Source organism: Haemaphysalis longicornis, unplaced genomic scaffold (genome assembly GCF_048455015.1).
Source record: "Haemaphysalis longicornis isolate Haplotype H1 unplaced genomic scaffold, Haemaphysalis longicornis Haplotype H1 scaffold_1, whole genome shotgun sequence".
NCBI lineage: Eukaryota > Metazoa > Arthropoda > Arachnida > Ixodida > Ixodidae > Haemaphysalis > Haemaphysalis longicornis.
The window spans coordinates 6,850,003-6,858,850 of NW_027526203.1; the positions used below are offsets into that span (position 1 = coordinate 6,850,003).

The window sequence follows — 8,848 nt, forward strand, 5'->3', positions numbered from 1 at the left end:
GACAAGGTGATCCTCTTTTTTTTTGTCTTTTGATCCGAATCACCTCATCAAGAACCTCAGAAATAATCTTGTGGAAAGAGAGATGATGGACGTAGATAATCTAATTCAAGGTGGACTGTACTTGAAGAAGCTACTCAGCATTCAGTCACAGCTACTTGTAAAGCCAGTGAGGTTCCTAACACAGTCACACGTTGAACCGAACAACCTAGAAAAGATGAAAGTGTCAAATGCTACGCAAGGTTTCTCCCCAGTCGTAATAGCAACGCTAGAGTTCCTACGAGAAAACCTGCAATGCCACCCTGATGCGACAGAATTTCAGGACTGTTTGCCCACCATCAGATTCATGAAAATGGTGTCGAAGTGGTATGACCTTCACAATACTGGTGCTGTGAAGCCGCGCGGTCAAAGTGAAGAACCACTCTACTTCATCGACGACGACCGTCTTTTGTGGCTAGAAGTAGACTTCGTCACATACATCGAGGAGATCCAGCTTTCTGGTGGCAAAACAAAAAAGAAAATGACGAAAGAAACATGCGAGGCAACGATAATGACCACGAGGTCAACTGTGGCATTGATTCAACATCTATTAGACAACAAGTAGATTTTCCTTTTTTCACCTTTATATTTTTATCGCAGTTACGTATATGTGTATTGACTTAGGTATCAAAGAAACTTTTTTCCAGCTTTCGCTACTGTCTTGACCCGTGCCTTGAACAGCGACCCGGTGGAGAATGGAAACGCTCCCCATAGCTCCGAAATAAATGCACCTCTACAACTCAAAGCCCGAGAAGGCAACACCACGGCCGTGCCACTTGCAGTCGTCCTCGGTGCTAAGCGACTTTCCTATGAGCTGGAAGTCTTAAATGTTTCGCTTGCTGTGCCGGATGACCTCGAACTAGCACCCCTAGCATATCTGGCCGGATACATCGCGCGTGCATGTGAGGAGAAGGTAAGGACGCTTATTTTTAAACTTTGCACTATTTACTGCATTCTTTCGAACGCGGCGCTAGCGCGTCAGCCAGTCATAAACAATGTTCACTTCACTTTCTCCTTCCCCGAATGTTAACCATAATATGTGAACCAGAAGTTCTCCCTCTTTCTCATATTTTTCTCCTTTTGCCCCACCTTTCGCCACTAAAAACCAAGGGCAGGGTTCCAGGCTGACCTCGAGTGAGGAAAAACTCTGGTCAGCCCGGAGCCAGGGTTCCGGCCCGAATCAGGACGCGGGTCCCGCCCCGCCGGTGTGCGACCACTGTAAGGGTCCACACCAGATATACGTGTATGCCACTCTTTTTGCCGCAGGATGTTCCATTCCCCACTGTTACGAAATTTAGATATTTTTTAGCTAAGCGAAGTAAGCAAAGGAGCCTACATACTTCGTTGCATAGTACTTTTGATGCAAATTTTACTTGGCTTGATTTTATTATTTGCAGTTGCCCTGCGAATCATGCAAGGTTCTCCTGCAAGTGCTGAAACCGTGTAGCAGCATCTACGATTTAGTAAAGAAAATTGATAACGGACAACTTCGGTATCCAAACATGGAGATCGGGAAAATTTGCAAACTCACACGTGACTTTGTCAGTGAAGTGATAAAAGACACTGAAGTTCGAAGAAGTGGAAATCTGTGTAAACTTCTTCACTCAGCCCTCCTCCCACATTTTGTTACCTGCCCTGCACTACGGTGTGGCTCGAGCAGCGCTCAGCACACGAACCACCTCTGTGATGTTTTTATTAAAAAAGCTGCTTCGACCACAACTAGCTAACTGGGCAGGGAATGGGAGTGCCACTGTGCAACGTCTGGTAAGGCTGTCACACAAGCCCCTCTCCAGAAAAGTTGTACGCCTTTGAGGACCATGGCACCTCCATTTTTTTACCTTATACTGCAGGCAAATTTGTTCTGCTGTATTAGAAAATGTACTGATCTTTTAGAGATTGTAGATCTTCAGTTAATAAACCAGGCAAAATTGTTCTGCTTTATCAGAAAATGTACCGACCTTTTAGAGATTGTAGATCTTCAGTTAATAAACGCACGTTTCATTGTAAGCACAATACCCAGCATTTTCATTATTTCCACATGCACAGGAAAGAAGACATAATTTCACATTCAACAGACTTCGAACGGAATATATACAGAAGGATGCTAATTTAGAGTTAATACAGCTCCTAAAATACTCTGGAATGAATTGAAAGCTTTTATAATCCACTGTCGCGCCAGCGGACAAAGGCAAACATAAAATCATGGCCTTTATTCAAAAGTGATTTTAACGAGAAGCTAAAACGTTTTACTATATTTAAATACCATAAAAGGGGTCTGTGAAAGTTCTTTCAAGTCCTTTTGTAAAATAATATGAAATACGTGTATTAATCCTGTGGGCTGAGGACGGAGCAAACCTGTCATAAGCATGAATTTAAAGTTGACTGTCGCAGAGGCGGGCTGGCTTAGTCGAGGCCACTCCGTCTCCCTTAGTAGCGATAAACAATTTTCCACAAGGGAATAGGTGCCGTTGTAGCGTAGAACAAAGCACTGAGCGGATATCAAATTCAGAGTGTCTGCTTGCAGCACGATGAGGGACCGGAACCTGGAGTTTGCCGCGCGACACTAGCGCCATTTTTTTTGCAGTAGTGGCGGAAAATGGAAGTTATAGACGAAAAAAAAAGAAGGTGCCGCAGCTGTGGGCGCGATGCCCACAGCAGCGGCACGTTATTTTTTTTTTTTTGAGCGCGAGCGCTGTCTTTTCTTGCCCCGAGTTTTTCCCCAGGCAGCAGGGCCCGAACGTTAATTACCTAATTTAGGTTAATTAGGTAATTATTGATTAGTCAGACTGGCTTAAAAGTCAGTGATATCAATAGGGGTTCTGAGGTATCAAATTAAAGGGCTCGATGAGGGGAATCACGTGGGAGAAATTAAAAATTGCTTCCTGGTAATAGTCATGAGGTAATCACGTGAGTCATAGATTGAGTTCGAAGTGAAAATGATGCCAGTAGGGCTTGTGAGGTATCAAATTAAAGGTCTCGCAGAGGGGAATCATGGGGGACATATTAGAAATCGCTTCCTGGTTATAGTCATGAGATAGTCACGTGAGTCATAGATTGGGTTAAAAGTCAAAGTGATGCGACTAGGGCTTGTGAGGTATCAAATTAAAGGTCGTGATGAGGGGAATTATGTGGGAGAAATTAAAAACTGCTTCCTGGTAATAGTCATGAGATAGTCACGTGAGTCATAGATTGGGTCAAAAGTCAATGTTATGCCACTAGGGCTTGTGAGACATCAAATTAAAGGTCTCGCGGAGGGGAATCATGGGGGACAACAAAATGAAAAATCGCTTCCTTGTTATAAATATGAGATAGTCACGTGAGTCACGAATTGGATTAAAAGTCAAAGTGATGCCACTAGGGCTTGTGAGCTATCAAATTAAAAGTCTCGATGAGGGGAATCATGGGGGACAAACTAGAAATTGCTTCCTGGTTATAGTCATGAGATAGTCACGGAGTCATAGAATGGGTTAAAAGTCAAAGTGATGCGACTAGGGCTTCTGAGGTATCAAATTAAAGGTCTCGATGAGTGGAATCATGAGAGACAAATTAAAAGTCACTTCCTGGTTATAGTCATGAAATAGTCACGTGAGTCATAGATTGGGATAAAAGTCAAAATGATGCGACTAGGACTTGTGAGGTATCAAATTAAAGGTCTCGATGAGGGGAATCATGGGAGACAAATTAAAAATCGCTTCCTGGTTATAGTCATGAGATAGTCACGTGAGTCATAGATTGGGTTAAAAGTCAAAGTGATGCTACAGGGCTTGTGAGCTATCAAATTAAACGTCTGGATGAGGGGAATCATTGGGGACAAACTAGAAATCGCTTCCTGGTGATAGTCATGAGATAGTCACGTGAGTCATAGATTGGGATAAAAGTCAAAGGGATGCGACTAGGGCTTGTGAGGTATCAAATTAAAGGTCTCGATGAGGGGAATCACGTGGGAGAAATTAGAAATCGCTTCCTTGTTATATTTATGAGATAGTCACGTGAGTCATAGATTGGGTTAAAAGTCAAAGTAATGCGAGTAGAGCTTGTGAGGTATCAAATTAAAGGTCGCGATGAGGGAAATTACGTGAGAGAATTTAAAAACTGCTTCCTGGTAATAGTCATGAGATAGTCACGTGAGTCATAGATAGGGTTAAAAGTCAATGTGATGCCACTAGCGCTTGTGAGGCATCAAATTAAAGGTCTCAATGAAGGGAATCACGTGGGACAAATTAAGAATCCCTTCCTGGTTATAAATATGAGATGGTCACGTGAGTCACGAATTGGGTTAAAAGTCAGTGATGCCACTAGGGCTTGTGAGCTATCAAATTAAATGTCTCGATGAGGGGAATCATGGGGGACAAACTAGGTATCGCTTCCTGGTTATAGTCATGAGTAGTCACGGAGTCATAGAATGGGCTAAAAGTCATATGATGCGACTAGGGCTTGTGAGGTATCAAATTAAAGGTCTCGATGAGTGGAATCATGGGAGGCAAATTAGAAATAGCTTTCTGGTTATAGTCATGAGATAGTGTCGGAGTCATAGAATTGGTCAAAAGTCAAAGTGATGCGACTAGGGTTTGTGAGGTATCAAATTAAAGGTCTCGATGAGGGAAATCATGGGGGACAAATTAGAAATGGCTTCCTGGTAATAGCGATGAGATAATCACATGAGTTATAGATTGGGTTAAAAGTCAATGTGATGCCACTAGGGCTTGTGAGGCATCAAATTAAAGGTCTCGATGAGGGGAATCATAGGGGACAAATTAATAATCGTTTCTGGTTATAGTCATGAGATAGTCACGTGAGTCATAGATTGGGTTAAAAGTCAAACTTATGCCACTCGGCTTGTGATGTTTCAAATTAAATGTCTTGACGAGGGGAATCACATGGGACAAATTAGAAATTGCATCCTGGTTATAGTCACGAGCTAGTCACATGAGTCATAGGTTGGGTTAAAAGTGATATTGGTGCCAATAGGGCTTGTGAGGTATCAAATTAAAGGTGTCGATTAAGAGAATTATGTGGGAGAAATTAAATATTGCTTCCTTCTTATAGTCATGAGATAGTGACGTGAGTTATAGATTGGGTTAAAAGTCAAAGTGATGCCCTAGAGCTTATTATGGCCCTCCCGAATGTAAAAAGAAAGTTGCACATGCCAGAAAGGGGCTTATGGGTGTTGAAAATTGTGGTAGAAATATGTGTTCGCGCTGGTAGTAAAAGCGACAATCCATCTGCACAAGATCCCTGCATCCCAAAATGCAAAGTCAGCCATATGTCTTTCGAGGAAAATTCGTTTTCTAAGCTCGCCGCGAGCAGACTTGTTCAGTTTGTGCTTCCTTCAAGCTCCCCTATTCTAAGGGAAGATTTTTTGCATCTTCAATTTTACTGGGGACTTCTGACCCGTTTCTGAATGAGAACAGAATGTGTTCTGCAGACTGAGTGGTCGACGCAGCTCCGGGGCTTCCGAATAGGACGTTACCTACCGGGGCCCGATCGCGAAAGGCAGCCACTGCTCTTATCGCACAATGGGCAGGGGTCGTTTGCTTTCGCGAAAATAAAAAGGCTGTTTGGGTGTATTTTCACAAGCAATGAACGCCTTTTCCTGATTCGGTGTCAAGAAAACTATAAAGGAATGCCACCAACAAATGTTTTGAAAAGCTCTTCGGCAGCCCTTTAAAATCATGTCGAGCTTTTAATATGTTTGAAATCGTGTTTTTTCTATTTTCGATATTTTTCTAAAAAAATATGAAAGGAAAATTTTTTTCACGCCCTTCACTACTGATGGAAACTTACAACTCTACTGAGGTGGCAACTCCTTGCAATTCGAAATGACGCTTTTGTCTTATATATAAGAAATAAATATATTAATTTGCTTTCTTTCGTTATTGATACTTTGTTACTTGTGGCTGATATGCCATGGGGAGCAACGTACGTAGCACCACCACAGTAATGTACCAGGATGGTAAACTCATCTATGGTGATTTACGTTTTTATGGTAGTAATCAAATGTACACATGACCAACCAGCGCGCTTCGGAAGCAGCTTTACATCCCCTATCAGTCTTACAACAGTAACGGAAAATACCAGCAGCTGCAGTGGCTGAGTTATGCTGCTGAGCCCGAGGACGCGTGTTCGATTCCGGCCATGATGGCTGCTTTTCATATACAGGAGAAAAAAAGACGCTCGTATGTCGAGATTTCGTCGCTTGTTAAAGATCCCCAGGTGGTCAAAAGTAATCCAGAGCCCTCGTGGCCCAGGTGCACAGCCGCGGCGCGTAAACTCCCATAATTTGAATTTAAAAAGGCCCTATATCTCCGTCCTTTGCTGCAAATGCCATCGAAAGACAGTAGTCTTCTGCCATCCGAGCCTGTAAAACCCCCTTGTGTCCCCCCCCACCCTGGTTTCTTCCGCTCCCCCTCCACCACCATAGATGCAGTCGAAGTTTGCTCAATTCGATCCGACTCTCCTCCGTTCGCTCCATCTGTTCAAAGCTCTTTTTTCTATAACTCTTTGCCGCGAATTAACAGCCCCTCAAAAAAGCAACACACAGCGCCTCAAGAAAGCAAGCAGTCCTTGCTCCAAAGTAGTGGATAGGGAGCGTCGTGCTGCTAGGGGGAAAAGAAACTCGAGCCACCGTTGGGAAAAGAGTTGTCAATCACGAAGCTGAGGAATTTGAAAGGCCGGTGAAGTAAAATATAATCTTTTCCAGCAGTCCCATGACGGCACCTGATTGCAGTGCCAGACTTTCATGTAGTGAAATTTGTTATAAACGACTTCATGCTCTAGAGAGTATGTTGCAAGGCACCGAGGGAACGAGTAACGCAGTCACGTGATGCGCCGTCCAGGATGACTGTCACCAAGAATACTCGTGGCGACGTCACCCTTTTCTTAGGGAATGCGCGGCGCAACAGCGCCATGATGCGCCCTGCAAGACGTTTCGCCGGGTTACTCTTTTAACGTGACAGCACTATACTGTCTTTTCTGCTCCTTAAGAGTGCAATGAATAAATCGACATGTATGTATTCCAATATACAGATACCTGTTTGTGTCGTCTCGGTACAATTATTCACAACTATCTGAATATTGGAACCACCATTTGTAAACTATTCCACCATACAAAAAAGGAGAGTTTAGGAGAGGCTGTGACCACCTCTTTCGTGCAACTGGTAACGCCATCTTAGGAGTGTTCACTTGTTCTTGTATTTTGAGCCCATTCTCCCTTTGGTTCTCCTTAAGTCGCTTCTCGCTTCGTCTTCTCCAACTGTGTCTCTGAACCTGTGGGAACAATTTTGTAGCTTCGGCAGCAACGAAAATCAATCGCTTGGATTGTTTTAGCTTGTGCAGCAAAACGATATATTGCCGCACTAGCGACGCCACAGCTGCGAATTAATTTGTAAATTCGCACCATATAGAGCGGGCTTATGGCACCCTAGTTGCATTTACGCTTAGGGCAATAGATCCATTTTTGCCACAAGTGTGGTTCCAGAACATGAATACTCATCCGCCCACTTTCATTCCAATACCGTATGAATTCGAGGCGTAGACAAACAAGTGGCTATGATTATCATTGTAACGATCGTCCTTCTGCAGCTCCACTAGACTCATCCTATGTATATTATCCGTTCAAGTTTTGCTTTTCTGATCCCCCTCTATGTAATGCCCTTTGCGGCTTTTAGGGTATCTAAATAAATAAATAAATAGACATCTTGTACCTCATCACATAGCTTAGCTTTGAGGCTCACTTCATTCGACTGTTACAGTATATATGCCCAAATCCGAGTAACGGTTTTTGCAGTGGCTCAGAAAAATCAGCCCGTATTTAGAAAGAACCCCGTACAAATATTTTCCAGGGTGGGCTGACAGCAACACATGTGAAGTTCTCACTGCGTTCCCTCCTCGCCTTTGTGTTACGCCCCGCTTGGGCCAACTACATTATGCAAGCGGCCAGCGCGAACGGCGTGCAAGCCATGTATTTCACGGAGTGTTCTGCGCGAAGGCCGCATTACCTTGGGTACACAAGCGGCTGCCATAGAAATGCTTCACCTTGTCAATATATTATTTAGTAGCTTCGGCAGCAACGAAAATCGATCCCTTCCCAGTCGAAAAACACAACAGAAAAATACGACAGAATGATCCTGTGAGGGAATGGGACATCCTGTAGTCTGTAGTAAACCCTGTCTTGTAGTCTGTAGTAAATCCTGTCCTGTATTCTGTAGTAAATCCTGTTCTGTATTCTGTAGTAAATCCTGTCCTGCAGTCTGTAGTTAATCCTGTCCTGTAGTCTGTCGTAAATCCTGTCCTGTAGTCTGTAGTAAATCCTGCCCTGTAGTCTGTAGTAAATCCTGTTCTGTAGTCTGTAGTAAATCCTGTTCTGTAGTCTGTAGTAAATCCTGTCATGTCTGTTTTCGTAGTAAATCCTGGCATGTCTCCAATTTCAACTAGTTTGGCATGAGAAATTTACTTCCCATGATGTTTTTTCTATTAGTTACCTGAAGTATGCAGGATATGCATAACAATTTCAATAAAAATATGACCAACAAACATAAGCATTTGGGGTCATTCTTGCCTTTCTGGTACAAGCTTGAAATTGTTTTCAGTGAATAACTGATTTCAGAAAGCTGTACCAAAAGGCATTTAAGCAATGCAACTAGTGGTACATTCATGCATGCAATAGAAAAGTTTGATGTTACGCAGACTGCACATGCCTGATCACAGTCCGAAAAAAAAAGCAGTTTGCGGTGATTATCCATTTTATTTTCCTCTTTTTACAACACTGTTCCTGGGCACTACCGTGGCTTCCCTTTTTGTCATGGAGAGGCTT

General features: G+C 43.2%; 1 pseudogene; it reads left to right on the forward strand.

The window, feature by feature from the left end:
• The first annotated feature begins 517 nt into the window (after window positions 1–517).
• Window positions 518–1,763, forward strand: LOC144163100 (uncharacterized; annotated as a pseudogene).
• The last annotated feature ends 7,085 nt before the right edge of the window (window positions 1,764–8,848 follow it).